A 20,502-nucleotide genomic window follows, 5' to 3' on the forward strand; every position below is an offset into this window, starting at 1 on the left:
AACTCTTAAAGAGCTAATTGAGTAAAGAAGAAACTCCTCTTATTTCCTATAACCATTTCAATAACGTTAATAAACCATGCCAGTTCCTACTATAGACATGTCTAACTCAGTATTATGAAATAGAGAATGACACTTTCTTTTTTTTTAATTTTTTTATTATGTATACTGTGTTCTGTCTGCATGTTTGCTTGCATGCCCGGAAGAGGGAACCAGATCTCATTACAGATGGTTGTGAGCCATTATGTGGTTGCTGGGAATTGAACTCAGGACCTCTGGAAGAGCAGTCAGTGCTCTTAACCTCTGAGCCATCTCTCCAGCCCAAGAATGTCACTTTCTTTAGTTGGCATGAATTAGCAGCCCCCCCCCCAGAGTTCAAAAAATAGTTGATAAAATATTGTTTTCATACAACTGGTACAAAACATAAAATTTAAGAAGCTTGTGTTGACACATGTTTATTAATAACACAAACTTCAAAATATAAACAAACCTTTTAAAATAAATTTAATTGTACAAGTAATGTTATCAAAATATTACTATTAATAATAACACAAATTTTATTGATCAAGGTGCTAATTAATCACCATATGTTTTATTCTAGCCTCATATTAGCTGTACTATTAGCTACATTTTACAGCTGAAACTTTAGCTATCACATTCACTTCCTATTCCCTAGATCTATTACACATAGTTACATAAATGTTAAACAAATTAGTGAATAGTGCCTTAAAGATAATATTTTTCTGAGATAATGCTGCATGATTGTAACTGCAAGTTCACTCCAGAACATCAACTTTGAAAACCAGTGAACAGGTTTGTGTCATTGACATGAAATGGGCTATTGTAGTCAATGAGAGGTCCACTGAAGGTCTACTGGATGTATTTCATAGAACTTAACCAAAAGTACAAATCAGAATATCTATTGTCTGATGAGCAGGCTATCAAGAGAAGTGGCACACACCAGGATTATTCAGACAAAGATAGATGGATGGGTGAATGGATAGATAGATAGATAGATAGATAGATAGATAGATAGATAGATGATAGATATTGACATTGATCTTATGTGACAAGGCCACTGTAGTGGGATATTCATTTTGTCTCCTTCTGTAATACTGACCAAGCCCATTGGGGGTGGAGCCAGGGGCGGAAGTGACCTGTGAATGAGGCCTGAGGAGGAGCAGGGGAATGCTCTTTTGCTGGCAGGATGCAGAGAGGAGAGCATCCGGTGGAACTTGCTGGTGTTCATCTGTCTAGGTTGTAAGTTATTTCTCCCTGAATAAACATCTATCTGGCCTATTTATCCTGGTCTTTATTAAACCGCAATAGGCAACTGGCAAAGAAAATAGGAAAGTAAGATTCCAGAGCAAGGAGAGAATTGAGGAATCCCTTATATCAGATTGAAGGAATATATAGTCCCTCCAATTCATTTTACAGTTAAGCTTTTATGTTTTTCTCAATCATGTAAAATGACTGTAACACTAAATCTAAATCTAAGAATTAACCAATATGCGAGTGTAGATTCCTATTGTCTAAAAGATTGCACCAAGGCCTTAAGCATTAACTTCTCCTCCCTTAGATTCCCCCATGAAATATAGCATTTTACTTTGACTTTGACAATATAATCAGCATAAATCATTCCACTTAATCTCTTCAGAACATAACAGGCTTTTCATTTTATGTAGTCTTGATTTGGGAAGGGGAGAAAAATGAAAGGATTAAATCATCACAGCTCTTATTCTTTTATTCTTAACTACAGATGACTCAGCTGAATCTTTCTGGCATTTTTCTTTCCACAAGTATTCAAATAAACTACCATTTATGTACTCTGACTGTTACTCAGAATTTAACATCTTCCCCATTTCTGTGCATATAGTATAGTGTGTTTCTTTTAAAACCTGGTCATCTTAAAATTTCCCTCTCTTAGTTAACAATACAATATTTAAAGGAGTAAAGTATCTTTTCATAAATATTAATTGGTATGCTGCCACACATTCTTCAACAGGCTAGATTTAAAAGTGAAATTATGGACCTTTGACAAAAGCCTCAGATTTTTTTTTATTGAAGCAAGTAGAAATGTTAATTAAATTAATGGTATATATGCTTTTTGAGATATTTGCAACCACATCAAAACAAATTACTTCAAATAATCTTTTTTTAATCTATTTTTTAAAAATGATGTCAGTCCAACTTGTGACTCTGGTTGTTAACATTTTCTCCCTCTAGGTTTTAAAATAAAAATGAAAATCCCTTAACTAAAGTAGCCTCAGTTAAGATTTTAGAGTATAATGTAGCTTTAATTGGCTTTAGATGATCAATATACAAATACTCCTCTAACTGATCATATATTTAGCAATTATGTCAGCTGGAAAAAGGATTTTTAAGGCTTTGTCTCTTTGGAGCTAAAGAGAATATAAATGTTTTCCAAATTGGGCTTATAGAGATCTTTTATTTTTATTTACCATTTATTTTGCAAAGATAGTCACTTTGCATTACTCTACAAGATATATGTTAACACTTTTACTTATTTAACATTTGTATAAAATATCTTTCAGAGGCATTAATGGTGAAACTTTTCAGTTTGCTTAGATTTATTTATTTATTTATTTATTTATTTGATACAGTTGTATTGATTACTTGTCTTTTTTTTGAGATTGGCTCTATATAACCCAGACTGACCTGAAAGTCACTCCATAGTCCAAGTTTGCCTTGAACTCTGTGATTCTCCTCCCTCAGATTCTCAAGTCCTGGGATTACAGGTATTCAGTACCAACTTCTTACTTTCTTAATAAGCAATGTTTCCTCATGTTAATTTATCCCTTTTATATTTTATTTTTCAGTAACGCTGGTCACTAAAACATGGAGAAAACTATTAAAAGAAGCTCATATCTTAAACAAGAGAAAATAACAATCTCCCTTTCTCTCAGTTTATCATAGACAGTGCCTATAATTTCAAAATCAGGTGTATTATACTTCAGCAATTCTGATAAGATTAATAATTATAAAACAAAGGACCAGTTGTTCTCAAGAATAATGTAAAAATCTTATTCCAGAGAAAGGTTAGTAAAATTTCTGTAATAATGTTTTATTTCCACTATAATTCCCTAACAGATATCAATTAATAACCAAAGTCTCTGATAGTACCCTATGTTTCCAATCGTAGGAGAAACAAATATGAAATAACTTTGATTGTAAATAGGCTTCAGTGCACCTCTCCAGGCCATATTTCCCTTTAAATTTAATGGGGAGAAAGGGCACCTAGAGATGATAATTAAATTAGTAGAATCATTTCTTTGTTGTTGTGCCTCAAAGGTAAGCTGTATTAAATCAAGCCTAGGCCTTTTCAACCAAGATTTACAGCAATCCATTCTAAGTGAAGAGAAATTGGCCTGAGTTGAGGTTGTCCCAGTGGAGGTGTTTAAAGGATTTTTCCAACACTGTCCCCTGCTGTATTAATCACAATCTGACAAAAACCTCAGAGCCCACCAAGATTAGTTTCCTTAATACTTAAAGCCCTAGCCCACCAGGGAAGTTTCTAATGCACTTGGCAGACATTAGTAAAGGCATATAAATTTGTTATTCAGCATTATTTTCTGAGCACCATCAAAAGTGCTTGGTCAAGTTCTATGCTTTGATCAGAAAAATTATCTTAATTTTGTATATACAGATGGCCAAGATACTCATATGTTGGTAGGGGAAACCAAAAATTACAATTCATTTAATAGGATAAAAACAAAGATAAATATGCCTACTGCTATGCAAAAAGCAGAGTTTAACTACTATACAGAAAACTGCATGGAGTACTGAATGCTCAATTTAGACCTTAAATGATGGCAGTAAAGCAACAATGCAGAAAGGGACTTTTATACAAACTGTGGTCAAGGTCCGTGGGTAGTGGATATTAAAAAGCAAAAAGTGACAGGAGATAAGTAGGAAAAGAGGTCTATAGCAAGATAATGGAAAACAAATCAAACTAAATAAAGCTATCTAAATATTTTGAGTGATTAAGTGACATAGAAATATTTTTGTTTTCTATAGAATATTCAGGTAGCCAAGGAGACTAGGGATTTGGAAGGGCAGGATGGAAGAGTATCAATTCAAACAATGTGGCCAGTAAAGGGATGTATCATGTCAGAAATAAAGCAATGGAGGTGGTTATATAAAAGAGGATTGATAGAATAATTAATTATCCAGAACTTGATTAAGTGGGTGAGAGATTAAAAAAGGGCAATATCGATAATGGTTTCAGGATTCTAACTTGTGTGAATTGATAATTTATTCTCTTACATAAATCACTTTAAACATAAGAATTTGATTTGAGAAGTGAAGATAATCTGAGATATTACTAATATTACTCCTTTTAGACATTCTAAACATGAAGTCTAGTATGGGCATGAATAGAAATCTGTGAACAGTTACTATAACAAGAATATAGATCAGAGAATGAGTGTAAGATTCTACAGTGGAAGCAAGCCATATGAGTGGATAAGAGGGAGGGAGGGACGGAGGGATGGAGGGATGGAGAGAGGGAGGGAAAAGAAACCTGGAATATGCCATATGAACAAAACCTCCAGGCAGAAAGGAGTGAAAACTTATGTGAGGGCCACAGATATTGCTGTCCCAATAAGAAGAGGTGGTTTTGTCAGTTCAGATATCATTTATGGCCTGATTTTAATCTGGGAAAGAATTTAGCGGTTAGAATGGTATGTCTTGGTAACAGGACATTAACTTTTTCACAAGTTTATTTTTTCTTTTACCTTTCCTCTTGGCCGTCCTATGTATGTAATTTACCAAGGTGGCTGGAAAATGTGTTGACTACTTTTCTCCAATTTCTCCATCACTGCTTACATTATTCTGATGAAATCAGACACTAATGAGGATACCTACTCTTACCTGACTACATCTTCACCACTTAAGGGTGAAATTAATTACCTGCTCTCATCAGATTTTATGGAAACAGTGTTGCCACGACACTGGTTATATTATACAACTTTACATATGTCAAATAAGCAATGTTCAACCACAGAATAACCTATTACTGTATCATATCATCTATTGTCTGGCCACTTGGATTTGGTGTCATCTTTAGAAATACAGATATGGGGAGCTAGTCATATAAAGAAATAAACTTTCTAAACACATTTGTGGTTGTTACTTCCCTAATGATTGACTATATGGAAGTGTGACAATCCAACTTAGTAACTGTCGTTGTGCTTCAGATGAGGTGCTGTTTAACTACTGGTTGTTCTAATACAAATACTATTATGGTACCAGACACCTCCAAATTTGAAAATGATAATTTAAGCCTTTAAATCTGCTTAGCTTTTAATGTGAACATGTAAGTTCAAATGGTAACAGTAAAGTCATTTTCAATAGCCAACCATTTTCATTAAAGTATATATCCTCCAGAAAATTATCTCACCTGCACAAATTATGCATGCACAACTTACAGGATAATAGATGCTGTGGTGTTTTGAATGAAAATGCCCCCCATAGGCCCATAGGGAGGGGCATTGTTAGGAAATTGGCCTTGTTGCTATAGGTATGACCCTGCTGGAGAAGTGAGTCCCAGAGGAGGGGCTTTGGGGTTTCAGATGCTCAAGCTAGGCCCAGTGTCTCATTCTGCTGCCTGTCGATCCAAATATAGTACTCTTGGTTGCCTTTCCAGTACCATGTCTGTCTGCATGCCACCATGTTTCCCACTATGACAACAGACTAAGCCTCTGAACTGTAAGCCAGTCTCAATTAAATGTTTTCCTTAGTAAGAGTTGCTGTGGTCATGGAGTCTCTTCACAGAAATAGAAACTCTAAGACAGATGCTGTATAAAATTATAAATTAAGTCAAATTCACCAAAATGTGTAGAATTTTATAGTATAAAGAGAGCTAAAAGAATGACAACGGTAGACTTCATGTCTAACTTCAAATTCAAGAGTCTACAATATTTAGAATACTTCATAAACCTAATACCTTTTAATATTTCCATCTATGGTATTGGGTTTCCATTTCTGAGAAATGTCTTCAGGCTCAATAAAAATGTATTAAAAATCCTGGTAAATTATACAAATGTAAGCTAATATTTTCAATTAAATTGTGTAGCACAAATTAACTAAATAGTCTTCAGATTAGCAATTCTTTTTTCTTTGCATATAAATTTGATGGTCAGAATTCATTAGAGGCCATGTCTCTCTCATAAGGTTGATGTTCCAACTGAATAACACAATTTTCATTTAAGAAAAGAATAGCTATAAAAATGACATTTTTTAAATATTAGAATTTACTGAAAGAAGTTTTACAAATTTTAGAATGTTTTAATTATAACAGAATCCCAAAGCTGATTATTTTAAATTATAAATTGTAATTTATTATATTTCTTTAGTTATATGTCTTACAAGAATTTGTTTATCAGAAATTTATATTTCCATATATACTCCTTGGGCATTCTATCATAGGTTTCCTTCTTAGTTAGCAATAATTGTCAACTTAACCTAGTCTACCTCTACTACCTCAGTAGTGCAATTATCTTTATCAGATTGATCTGTGGGCATGTTTTTGAGAGATTATCTGGACTTTTAATTGAGGTTAAATAGCCTGTCTCATTTGAGTGGTACAGTTCTCCTGTCAGATGGTCTTAGGCTGTATAAGATGCTAACCCAACACAAACCTGAGTGAGCCTGAGTGAGCTAGCAATCAGCATTCCTCCAATTTGTGCTTCAAGTTCCTTCTTGAGTTCTTACCCTGCCTTCTCTCACTGATGAGTTGTGATATGGAAATATTAACAAAATAAATCATTTTCTACCCCAGTTTGTTTTAGGAAAGTGTGTTTAATCATAGCAGCAAAAGGGAAAATAGAATAGTCACTATGTTTGGTGTAAGATACTGACTGTTCTACAAAAAATATAAAATTAACTACAAAATAATCAAGAAAATCAATGTTTGTAAAATACAAAAATATATGACATTCGGTTTTCATGCATTTTATTTTTGTGTGGGTATAAAATATAATGGAAAAAACAGCTCTTATGAACCATTTAAGATTGAGGGTTAAAATTGGATTAGGGAGGGAAGAGAATGAATTACCAAAGTAGCACTTCACTATCAACATATGTAAATGACTATTCATATGAAAGAAAATTGGCTTACAAAATGAAACTTTTCCATTTTGTTTCCCATATATGGAAATCACTTTCTATAGGGTGGCTGAAAATAAATTGTGATTCACAGAATCCTCATCTTAACCTATGTACCTATAATTTCATTTTATTATTGTCTTTTTTTTTTTTTTTTTGAGACAAGTTCTCATGCAGCCAAGCTGACCTGGAACTTACTATGTAGGCAAAAATGACCATAAACTCCTGATTCTACTGCCTCTAACTCCCAATTTGTGGGACGACAGGGGTGTGCCAACATGCCCAACTCTGTATCATCAATTTCTTCACAGCATTGTCTGAATCCTCACACAATAAGAGAATTAGGAGACCAGATAATTATTAATTTTTGCTCAAAAATATTGTGCCACGTTGGGATAAAGGTAAAAGGTTCACATCCTTGTTCTTATTTTTATACATTTTTATATTTTAATAGAAAATAATGTTTTTTAATACACTAACTATATTTTGATCATGATTTTTCCTCCCCCAATTCTTCCCAGATCCTCTACCTCCCCACCCACACAACTCCATGCCTTCTTTCTCTCTTTAGAGAACAAACAGGCAAACAAAAAGCAAAAAATCTAGAGTAGAAGAAAAATGAAAAGAAAGAACATTGGCAAAGAGAAATCAGAATACACACACACACACGGAACACAAAATAGGACACCATAATGTACAAGCAAAAGACCAGGAAGACAAGAAAAAAATCTCAAAGTAATATAATACAAAAAGCCTACAGAAATATTTTTTTGTTGGCCACCTTCTGTTCAGCATTTGGCCTACCCTAAAGTATGTAGTTAATATACCCAGTGAGACTCCATTAGAGTAAACAGATTTTTCTCTTCAAGCCTGCCTGGCTCCTGGCTTGTTGAACATGTATAGGCCCTGTATATGAGTTCATATGTGTACGGCACTGTTGTGTCTGGAAGACACTGTTTCTGTATTGTCTTCAATCCCCTTTGACTCCTAAAATCTTTCTACCTCCTTTTCAGCATAGCTACCTGACCCCTGAGGGGAAGGGATTGATGGAGACATCACATTGAGGACTAACTAACTGTTCCAAGGTTTCTCACTCTCTACACATAGTCCAATTATGGGTATTTGTCTTAGTTCCCATATATTGCAAGAGGATGCTTTCTGTGGTAATGACTAAGCAAGACACTGACCTATGGGTATAGTAGAATGTCATTCGGAGTCATGTTTATCATCCTTAATGTCACAACTTCTGGAATGCACAATATAATGGGAGTAGAAAAAAATAGAGCACATGATAGGTTTTTCTTAGGTAAAGGATGAAATTGAAGCCATTTGAGCATCATTAGGATAATTAGGAACTGTTGGGTTAAATTTAGCATTTATCTTAAAACTTATTCAGACAACCAGCGAGACACAGAAAGTTTCTGGCTACCATTATACATAGTGGAGATACCTATAAACAGATCAGTTCTCTAAAAGAAGGCCAGAATGCTTCTGAAATACTCCTATATATTAGACGACTGAAAAAAAAATCCCCATTTAAAACGGTAGGAAGGGGACTGTAGAGGCTGGTGAAAAGCAATAGCTACACTTCTGGAGGACATGGGTTCAATTCCCAGCACCCAAACGGCAGCTCATAATCATTTATAATTCCACTCTCAAGGGGTCAGATACCCTCTTCTGGCATTCTCAGGCTCCACGCATTCATATGCATGGTACACAGACATACTGGCAAGCAAAACACACACACACATAAAATAAGAGCATCTTTTCAGTGGTAGGAAGAGCAGGAGATGTACTCATGTGCTGAACTTTCCGTACACAGAATACTTTAGAATAAAGAAGGAGAAACCCCAAATGCCAGCTTCTTGCTGAGGTGTGAAGGGTTTGTACCACACACACATACTTGATAGAGGACTTCCATCAAGCATGAAGAATACTTAGGGCTGTTGATGGAAGTAGTCCTGCCAACACTCCCAGAAGCTACAGCCTCTTCAATGAAACTAGCTTCCAATTTTCCAATAGAAAAAACCTTGCTGTATGCTTTCCCAGAAGTTCCTTTTGGTTCTAGAATCTAACAAGTCTGTCCTTAAAAGCTAACACAGCAAATAAAAAAATTGTTTGAGGGACTGGAGAGATGGTTCAATCAGTAAATTGCTTACTTTGCAAGCACATTCAAATTCCTAGCACATGCTTAAAATACAGGTGTAATGGCAAATGTCTGGAGTCCTAATACTGGGAAGGCAAAGACAGGCAGATCCCTGGAGCTCACCATCCATCCTGTCCAGTAAATTGTTAACTGCAGATTGACCAAGAGACTTTAACTCAAAAGATAAAGTGGAGAATGATAGAGAAAAATACTCAACATTGACTTCTAGGTGCATAGTCACACACACACACACACACACACACACACACACACACACACACACACACCACAGCATACACACATGTACACACTCAACATGGACACATAAACACTCATACACTTCTCTTTCCATCAAAGGATAAATTACTTAATACTAAGTGAGATAATGAATATTGATTTTTCCCTTGCTTGTTCCAACAGTAATTCTAGGCCCATAGTCTCTCTGTAGAGAAAAATATTGGAAGTCTCTGCTAGTAAGAGTGGGAAGGATAGTATATCTGGCATGTTATTCCTTGTCTTGTTCATCAGATAAATTAGAAAGCATGTGTGTGTGCGGGGAGTGGGAGATCTCCATGCCTGAAAGGGAAAGCAGCATTCTCTTAATCTCTGATTTAAATCAGTGATACTCCTGGAATGGAAATCTTCTGATAAAAAGCTCTAAGACCTCTGCTTGATTAAACAGAGAGTAGGCACTTCTTATACCTTTGCATGGTATATTATAACAATAAATCCAGATTGCTAATTTGAAATAGTTTACTAATGCATCTAATAGCCTTTACTAAGAGACTGTCTTCTAAATCACCTGACTCTAGAAGTTGAAGGACCCCTGCACTCCTGAGCCTATTGGACTACAGAACACAAATGATGACATTTAAGATTTCAAGCATTCAGTATGAAGCTCTCCAAGTTCGAAGTGAACAGTATGACCAAGTTCTGGCATATCTGCTTCATACACTGTTTTAGGGAGAAGAGAGCAGACATAAACTCTGACTCTCAATTTCATTGCAAATAAAAAAGAAACTGGATCATATATCTAATATCCCAACTTTAACCATGTATGGTAGTAGATGTCTACTATCACAGCACTTTGAAGACTGGCAGAAAGATTGTGATTTTTAGCACAGCATGGACAACTTCCTTAAAAACAGAAAACATACAAAATTTCTAATGTCCCAATATTTCCAGCTTCAACCTTCAGTACCATACTCTGTTCTGCTTTCAAGATAATAACACTAATTAATACTTTCTAAAATCTTTGGGGGAACACCAAGAGCAAAGATAATAAATTGGACAGGCATACAATGCCTCTAAAATCCTTGGAAAGTATGGATTGACTTAGAATGGTGTCTACCAATCTAATGGACGTAGGTTAGGTTACTTTACATAATGTGTGGAAACTTACACTGAATTATAGAGAATTGAGGAGTAAGGAAAAATATTCCAAATAACAAAACAAGATATATTTTCATATATGTTTTATTTCACAAAGAATCTATAAAGACAAACAAAAAATTCCTCACTTTAAAAATCCTTACTGATTTAAGGAGAGTTACACATGAACTAATTGAAAACTTCAATAGGTAGTAAATATTGTTGAAAATGACAAAAAATAAAAATAAAATCCAGCTAAAAATACAATATGTGGTTGTTTAAGTGAGAAATGTACCCTTATAGACTCAGGCATTTGAACAGTTGGTCCCCAGATGGTGATACAGCCTGGAGGTTAGGAGGGTTATATCACTGGGAGTTTTATGGCTTTACCCAATTAGAGTTTTCTCTGTCTTTTTTGTGTTTGCAGTTGGAGATGTGAGTTATCAGCTTCCTGCTCAGCCCTCCATCATGCCTGCTACTTGCTGCCATGACTCCCTGCCATGATAGACTCTTATGCTTTTAGAACTGCAAGTCAAAGTGATTCTTTCATAATATATTCTTGGCCATGGTATTTTATAACAACATCATAAATGTAACTGATACACAAATGAACTAAAAATGAATAAATGAGTTCAACAGCATACTCAATGAAGCAGGAGATAGCATTATTAGGAGTTTTAAAAAGTAAATTATCCAATATAAGGAAAAGCATGGAAACAAAGAATGAAGGGGCTTATCAGATACCACAAGTAGATTACTATATACATTGTCAGAGTGTCAGAAGGAAGAGAAAGAAAAGAACAAAAAGCATACTAAAAAAAGGCAGTTCTCCCCAGAAGCTATTGCATTCTTTATTATTGGGCAGTTTTCATCAATTACTAAACCAATGCACAGCATGCCAATTATTGTTTTGAATTGGTTCTCCAAGCAATGGACCAACTAAAGAATGGACCAGAAAGAGAGGAAAATGTTTTTATATTTTTTTCTTGCCTAATTGATTAGGCTAGGTCTTTCATACTGTGTTGAATAAAAGCACTCATAATAGACATTTTTCTAATCTGAAAATCTTTCAATTTTTTGTTATTGAGTAAATTTTTATAGACTTTCCACACATGACCATTATTTTGTTGATGTACAAATATACATACATGTACACACATATAGAGAGAGTTTCTATCATGAATGAAGGTTGAATTTTATAAAATAGTTTTCTCATCTATTGAGATGATCATGTAATTTTCATTCCTAATTTTGTTAATATGGCATATCATATTTACATGTGATTAAATTGATAATGGTTGAGATAGCATTGTATACCTTGGATAAACCTTAACTGATAATGGTAAATAAGTAATCTTTATAATGTGCTGTGGAATTAGGTTACTAATACCTTATTAAGGTTTTGGTTTTTTGCATTTGTGTTCAGTAGTAATACTGGCCTGCAATTTTATTTTTCCCTTACCCAGTTTTTGTATCAAGTTAATTCTAACCTCACAGATTGAGTATGGAATATCTTTAATTTCCTTCCTTATTTTATGTTAATTTTAGTATTTTTGAGACAGGTCTCTCTACATAACTCTAGCTCTCTTGGAACTCACTATGTAGAACAGGCTGGTTTCAAACCCACAGAGATCTGCCTGCCACTATCTCTGGAGTACTAGGATTAAAGCCCTGTACCACCACACCTGGCTGAACTATATTTAATTTTTTGAAAGAGTTTGAAAAGAACTAGTACTAGCTCTTTCAGTGTTTGTTGAAACTCAGCAATGAAGCCATAAGACCATGGGCTTTTCTTTGATGGGGGACTGTTAATCCAATTTCCTAATTTCTTTGTTATTGTTCTGTTTTAAATTTCTATTTCTTCTTGATTCAGTCTTGGTAGCTTGCCTGTTTCTAGGAGTTCACCCTTTTATTCTATGTTTTCAATGTTTTTTAATGTATAGTTAGTCATTCATAGCAGTATCTTGTGACTATTGGCATTTCTGTAATGTCAGTTATTCCTCCATTTTCATTTCTCATTTTGTCCTTTTTCTGTTTTTGTTAGTCTAGCTAAAGATTTGTCGATTTTATTTTTAAAGTACTAGTTTTGTTTTCTTGAATTTTTCTGTGCTTTTCTAGTCTTTATTTTATTTATGCATTTATCCCTATTATTTTCTTCCAGTTTGTCATTACTTTATTTTTCTAGCTCCTTGAAGAACAACATGCTATCAGCATCCAACATGCTACTAGCAAACAAAAAACATACCAACTAGTACAAGCTGATACTAGGTAATATGCATTTAAAGAACGGATTCCATGAACTTTGTAACTATTTTTGATATGGAGAAGCTGCAGCCTAAATCATCTGAGTAATTTTCTTAAGGATACATAGTGGCTACTCTTGGTAGTATACCAAAACACAAGATTAAAGAGAAATATGTCCTCTGGCACCATTGTCATCCAGCACCATGAAGTGAATCAGCACCTTCATTTCTATCTGGATCAACATCCTGACCAAATATCAGCAGGGAAGGCTCAACCCTATCTATCTGGCTATCATCCCACTCTATCATCCCAAGGCTTCCACTGTGGTCAGTCCTCACACTCCTCTTCATCTGATACCATTGCTACTACAACCAGCCAGGTCAGAGCAGCTAACAGCTAGAATAAAACAGGAAGAAGAAGGAACAGAAGGAGGAGGAACAAGAGGAACATCAGGATGGGGAAAGGGGGAGGAGAAGGAACAGGAGATGAAGGAGTGACAAGACTTTTCCTAGGAAGTTATAATACCCACCTACTCACCCCAGATTGGAAGCCCACAACAGACCAAAATACAGATCATAGCAAAGTCCAACTTGGTGAGCCAATGAGTTTCATTGGGGTTACTTACAGTAACATGTGTGAGGGTTACTTATAAGAACAGGAATTACTCAAAGGCAGTTGCCTTTCCAAAGCCTATCCCAACATGGGTGTTTACAAAACCTGGAAACATGGAGCATACACACGGATTGCAGGCAGTGCAACAGGTTGAAGAATGTCTTTTCCAAGTAACTCAGTTGATCCAAACTTCTTCCAGGCAGCTTAGCTGGTTTCTGCTTCTTCCAGGCAGCTGGAAGACTCAGTCTTCTTTGTGACTTAATATGTCTGACAGTGACCCTAATGCTTACTTGGGGAAGGAACCACCTAGTGAATTTGGTCAGTTTTAGGAACTCCCTGAAGCTCTTTTGAGTTGTTTGCCTGGGAGATGGGATGTTTAAATTGCAGAAGAAACTGTTAAACAATGGGGGTGGGATGGGGTGGTAGGGGTAGACTAGGAGGTAGATTAGAAATTGGAAGAGTCAGAGTTAGACTCAGAGTTGGACTCAACCTCTACCACCTCTGGATCTCTGCTCATCACAAATTTCTTGAGATGGGCATGAGACCATCACTGTCTCTCTCATTATAAAGGCAGCAGAAATGTCCTCTTCCTGGAGCCAAGCCTCTATTCAACTACACAGAGACTCAGGAGGAGTCCCTGAAGAGATATTCGCATGTCTACATATTATTCAACAGAGGAACAGATTTCAGAAAGACTGACCCAATGGAGGTGAGCATACAGATAATTTTTATACTTTCTTGGAAACTACATAGCCAATAACAGTGTTCTTTCTACAAAAAATAAAACACGCTCAGTAATGGAATAGGATATAAAGACTAAGAATAAAACCAAGAATTTATAGTTGATTGATTTTCAACAAAGGTACCAAGGACCAACAAGGAGAAAGGAATATTCTCTTCAATAAATTGTGTTATAAATCAGGACATCTTTGCACAGAAGTTACAAAAATTAACTTCAAATGCATGAAATACTTAAGCCTAATTCCAGAAACTATGAAAATACTAGGATGACTGAGTCAGAAGGATGAATAGACGAGAGCAAGAGTGAGAGTGAGAGAGAGAGAGAGAGAGAGAGAGAGAGAGAGAGAGAGAGAGAGAGAGAGAGAGAATGGAGCCATTATAGTTTTGAAGAGAAAACTGATTCTAGAGAAATGTCCAGAGACCTACAAGGATGGCCCCAAGTAACAAACTGAGCAAGAGTGGAGAGACTACCTTAAATGTCCTTCCCTGATAAGGAAATTGATAAATAACTTATATGCCATCAAAGAGCCCTCATCTAGTAGCTGATGGAAACAGAAGCAGACACCCACAGCTAAATACTGAGCTGAACTCATGGAATCCAGTTGCAGAGAGGGAAGAGCGATAAGAAAAGGGGTCAAGACCAGGCTACAGAAACCCACAGAGACAGCTGACCTTAAAAAGGGGAGCTCGTGCCCCCCCCCAGACTGATAGCTGAGAAACCAGCATTGGAGCAACTCAGTTCCCTGAACATGGGTCTCAGTTAAAAGGTCTGGGCAGTCTAAGGGACCTCTGACAGTGGAACCAGGATGTATCACTGGTGCACAAAAGGGCTTTGGGAGCACATTCCCTATGGAGGGATACTCCTTTAACCTAGAGGCAGGAGGGCTTAGTCCCTACTCCAAATGACTTGACAGATTTTGATGATCCCTCCAGGAAGGCATCACCCTCCCTGTGGAGTGGGGGGGAATGGGATGGGAGTGGCCCGCGGGCATGGGAGGTAGAGGGAACTGGGATCTATATGTAAAATATGAAGAAATAATAAATATATATAAAAAGAAAGAAAATAAAAGAATAAAACAAAGGAGTGTCTCTTGCTCTCATGTATTCTTTCCTTGATTCAAGCTTCCTGCTCCATCATGCCCACGTCTCATCTCCTCTTCCTCCTAACTCACTCTCCTCTCTCCCCGTACTCCCAATTCGCTTGGGAGATCTTGCCCTTCCCCCTTCTCCAGAGGACCATGTATGTCTCTCTTAGGGTCCTCCTTTTCTCCTGGCTTTTCTGGAAATATGGATTATAGATTGATAATCCTTTGCTTTATATCTAAAATCCATATATGAGTGAGTACATACTGTGTTTGTCTTTTGTGACTGGGTTACATCACTCAGGATGGTTTCTTTTAGTTTCATCCATTCTCCTGCCAATTTCAAGATTCCATCTTTTTCCCCCACTGAGTTGTACTCCATTGTGTAAATGTATCAGCTTTTCTCTATCCATCCTTCAGTTGAAGTGCATGTAGATTGCTTCAAGGTCCTGGCTATTACAAATAGTTGAACAGATGTCCTTGTTGTACGAATAAACATCTTTTGGCTGTATGCCTAAGAGTGGAATTACTGGATCTTGAGGTACACTGATTCCCATTTTCCTGAGGAACTTCCATACTGATTTTCAAAGTGGCTGTATGAGTTTGCACTCCCACCAACAGTGGGGGGGGGTGTACCACTTTCTCCACATCCTCTCCAGCATAAACTTTGCTGTTTTTAATTTTGGCCATTATGATGGGAGTAAGATGGTATTTCAAAGTTGTCTTGATTTGCATTTCCCTGATGGCTAAGGATGTTGAACATTTTCATAAGTGTCTTTCAGCCATTTTAGATTCCATAATAGAGAATTATTTATTTAATTCTATACCCCACTTTTTTATTGGATTATTTGGTTTATTACTAACCAGCTTTTTGAGTTCTTTGTATAATTTGGAAATCAGCCCTCTGTCAGATGTGGGGTTGGTAAATATCTTTTCCCATTTGGTGGGCTGCTGTTTTGTGTTGTTGACTGTGTCCTTTGCCTTACAGAAGTGCTTTAATTTCAGAAAGTCCCATTTATTAATTGTTGATCTCAGTGTCTGTGCTACTGGTGTTTTTCAGGATGCAGTCTCCTGTACCAATTCTTTCATGGGTACCTCCTACTTTCTCTTCTAAGAGGTTCCGTGTGGCTGGATTTATGTTGAGGTGTTTGATCCCTTTGGATTTAAGTTTTATACATGGCGATAAATATGGATCTATCTACCTTGTATGCCTGCATAGAGCTTTCATCCAGTAGCTGATGGAAACAGAAGCAGACACCCACAGCTAAACACTGAGTCAAACTCCTGGAATCTAGTTGCAGAGAGGGAGGAGTGATGAACAGAGGGGTCAAGACCAGGCTGGAGAAATCCACAAAAACTGCTGACCTGAACAAGTGGAGCTCATGGACTCCAGTCTGATAGCTGGAAAACCAGCATAGGACTGAACTGGACTCCCTGAATGTGGTGTTAGTTGGGAGGACTGGGCAGTCTATAGGGCCTCTGGCAGTGGATCAGTAGTTATCCCTAGTATATGAATGGACTTTGGGAGACCATTCAACATAGGAATACTCTCTCAGCCTACACACATGAGGGAGGGCTTGGGCCCTCCTTCAAATGATAAAACTGATTTTGAAGACTCCCCATGGAAGGCCTTACCCTCCTTGGGGAGCAGAAAGAGGATGGGATGGGGCTTGGCAGGGGAACAGGGGAGGATGGGAGGATGCGGGAACTGGGATTATTATCTAAAACATGCTTGTTTCAAATTTAAATAAAAAATTATAAAAAACAAAACAAAAAAGGGTGGAATACTCCATTACATTAGTCTTGACATTGACTACTTGGGTACGGTTCTAAAAGTTGTTGACAGAAGTTTCTGTCCCACCCAGTCCTGCAGCCATTAAATCTCCAATAAACACTCAGAGGCTTATATTAATGATGAACTGTTTGGCCAATGGCTCAGGCTTCTTATTAGCTAGCTCTCTCAATTATTAACATATTTCTATTAATCTGTGTATCTGTACATTGTCTTGGCTTACCACTGATACCTGGTTCTCTTTATTCCTCAGCAGATACATGGTATCTTCCTGATTGGACTTTTCTTTATCCCTGTTTAGATTTCCTGCCTGGCTAAATCCTGCCTGTCCATTGGCCAAAACAGCTTTATTCATCAACCAATAAGAGAAACATATTAACAGCATACAGAAGAATCTCCCCCATCAAAATGTACTCATAACAAAAACAAAACTGGGCAAATTAGATTCCATCAAATTAAAAACTACTTATGCAGAAAAAAATAATTACAAAAATGAAGATAAAAATCAAATCCTGATATTAACCCACACACCTACGAACACTTGATTTTTGACAAAACAGCTAAAAGTATACAATGGAAGGAGGAAAGCATCTTCAACAAATGGTGCTGGTACAACTGGATGATGGTATGTAGAAGACTGCATATAGACCCATGTCTACCACCATGCACAAAACTCAAGTCCAAATGGATCAAATACCTGAACATAATTCTAGCCACACTGAATCTCTTAGAAGAGAAAGTGGGAGGTACCCTTGAGCAATTTGGTACACAAGACTGCTTTCTGAACATAACTTCAGTAGCACAGACAAGATGAGAATGCCATATTGAGAAAGGGCACCAGACCATGTGGCTAAACATGGATAAGAATTATGTGTGAATTTTCATTGTAAGAACTGTCAGGAATAAGCTTGATCAATAGGTCAAACCATTTGTAATTATTACAAGCCTCTGTGTATTTATATTTAGGAATGAACAGCTACAAGACAGGGTGGGACAGAAGCCTCTATCCATGGTATACATATGAAATGGGATAATATACAGTCTTACAGAAGAAGGAAATTTGATCTTTCAGGACAACATGTGTAGAATTAAAGGAATTATTCTACATTAAACAAGCCAGACATACACAATAAGGTAAATACTGTATGATTTCCTTTATTTGTGGAATCTAACAAAGTTGACTTTATAGAAACATAGAACATATACCAGAAGTTATGTGGAGATGCATTGTGGTAAAAGGGAAAATGTTGCTCAATTAGAACACCTTGAAGAACAAAGGGTGTGTGTGTGTGTGTGTGTGTGTGTGTGTGTATGCCTGTGTGTTGCATGTGTGTGTGCGTGCATGCATGCATGTACGTGTATGTATAAGCATGCAGGACTGATTTGATGTAGATGTCTTCCTTGATCATGTTTCATTTTCTATTTATTTCTAAATATTTATTTATTTATTTGTGTATGAGAGTTTTGTCTCTGTCTTAGTGACTCTTCAATCACTATACTAAAAATCAATGTGACAATGGTAATGGCAGCCACTCATAAAGTAAAGTGCATAATTTGGTCTTATAGTTTCAGTGGGTTATAGCCCATGATGGCAGAGCAAAGGCATGATGGCAGGATCAACTGACGGCTAACACCTTGATCCAAATTTAGGAGGCAAAGGGGGACAGTAGGAATGTTGTGAATCTTTTGAAACTTCAAAACACGACTCCTTATAAATAAGACCATACCTCTGAAGCCTTCCCAATCATTTCCACCAATTGAGGACCAAGTATTGAAATATATGAACCTATGAGAAGCATTCTCATTCAAACCACCATAGCCTTCATATATGTAACTGTAGTTAAACGGAGTTGTAGGCTTATGTGGGTGCTGGGAACCAAACCCAGATCATCTACAAGAGCACTCAGCCACATAAGCTTTAACCTAAAGTTTGTCCTGTCTACATGATGTACTGGGGTAAAGATAATGCAGAAATTGTGGGCATGACCAATTAATGACTGCTCCAGCCCAGGACCCATGCCATGAGAGAGACCCACTAATGACACTGCCTGAAGGGTCAGAACCCAGAGGCTAGATAGCTAGAGAATTGGTATAGAGAACCTAACATAGAATCAAATACAACTGGAAAAAAAAGAAAGACAAAGTCTATGGCCAATATAATGATTACTAAAGGTACTCTGCTATACTTATAGTTCAGGGCCTAGCCCCCTTGTCATCAGAGAGGCTTCATTCAGCAACTGGTGAAAACAGATACATAAGCCTGCAGTCAAACATTAAGCAGATCTCAGAGAATCCAGCTTGCACGTTCTTACTCATTGGGTTTATAACAATCATTTTAACCCTGGAAAATAATTCTCTTGTCAAAATGACCCTTACTACAGGCCCTAGAATTATAAGTTTAATTAATATAATTTATGGCTTTTATTAACAAAAACAGTTCTTTACCTCAGTGGTCACAAATGAATCAGGGGATTCCCTTCACCTTAAGAAGCCAGTATTACTAATTCATTATCTATGAAACATGAGTTCTAAAGGTTGTTTTATTTTAATATCAGTTTGTGCTTTTCTCTCATTTTTACAGAAAACTTAAGTTTTATTTTCCTCATTGTTTTACAGTTCCCTACTGTGTTTTTTCCTGGCCAATGCACTGGTTTGTTATGGTGAGTCTGTAGTTAAAAACAGATTAATTCTAACCCAGCACACAAAAGGAAAAATCCATCAATCTTGCCTCTCCACCACATGGGCAAAATAAGAGACTCTGACCAATTATGTGCTCATTTTCTTTCAGTTTCTAGGAAAATGAAAGCTACTTTAAGAATTAATCTCACTTATCTTGTTTGTCTTTGCATTCCCAGTTGGTAGACAATGTACTTAGCAAACATTGTTTTGTACAGAGGATTACCCAAGATTTGTAGCAGTGCTAATATAAATGAAGATATATCAGTTATTTTACCAAGCTTCTAAACCAATTTTTTAGACAAAATATAAAAGGTGAAAATATTTTATCAGTTTTGTACTTATTACCATTTAGAAAAAGAGATACCTGTATAGCTATGTTTATTGATACTACATGCACAGTAGCAAAATTATGGAATCAGCCTGTGTCTATTAACACACTTAGAATAGATAAAGAAAACATCAAACATATATGCAATGGTTTACTTCTTAGTCATAAAGAAAAATAATGTAATTTTCAAGACTATTGATGGAACTAAAGGACTAATTGGAATAAGATAAACTAAAAAAGACAAGTATTACATTTTCTCTCATATGTGGAAACAAAGAAGACTTCATGACATTAGAAAAGGTCTATCAAGGAATGGGGAGACAGCTGTGAGAAGAAAAAGAGAAGAGAGACAGTAGAAGAAAGGTGCATATGATTAAAGCAT

This window comes from Phodopus roborovskii, unplaced genomic scaffold (genome assembly GCF_943737965.1).
Source record: "Phodopus roborovskii unplaced genomic scaffold, PHOROB, whole genome shotgun sequence".
Lineage (NCBI taxonomy): Eukaryota > Metazoa > Chordata > Mammalia > Rodentia > Cricetidae > Phodopus > Phodopus roborovskii.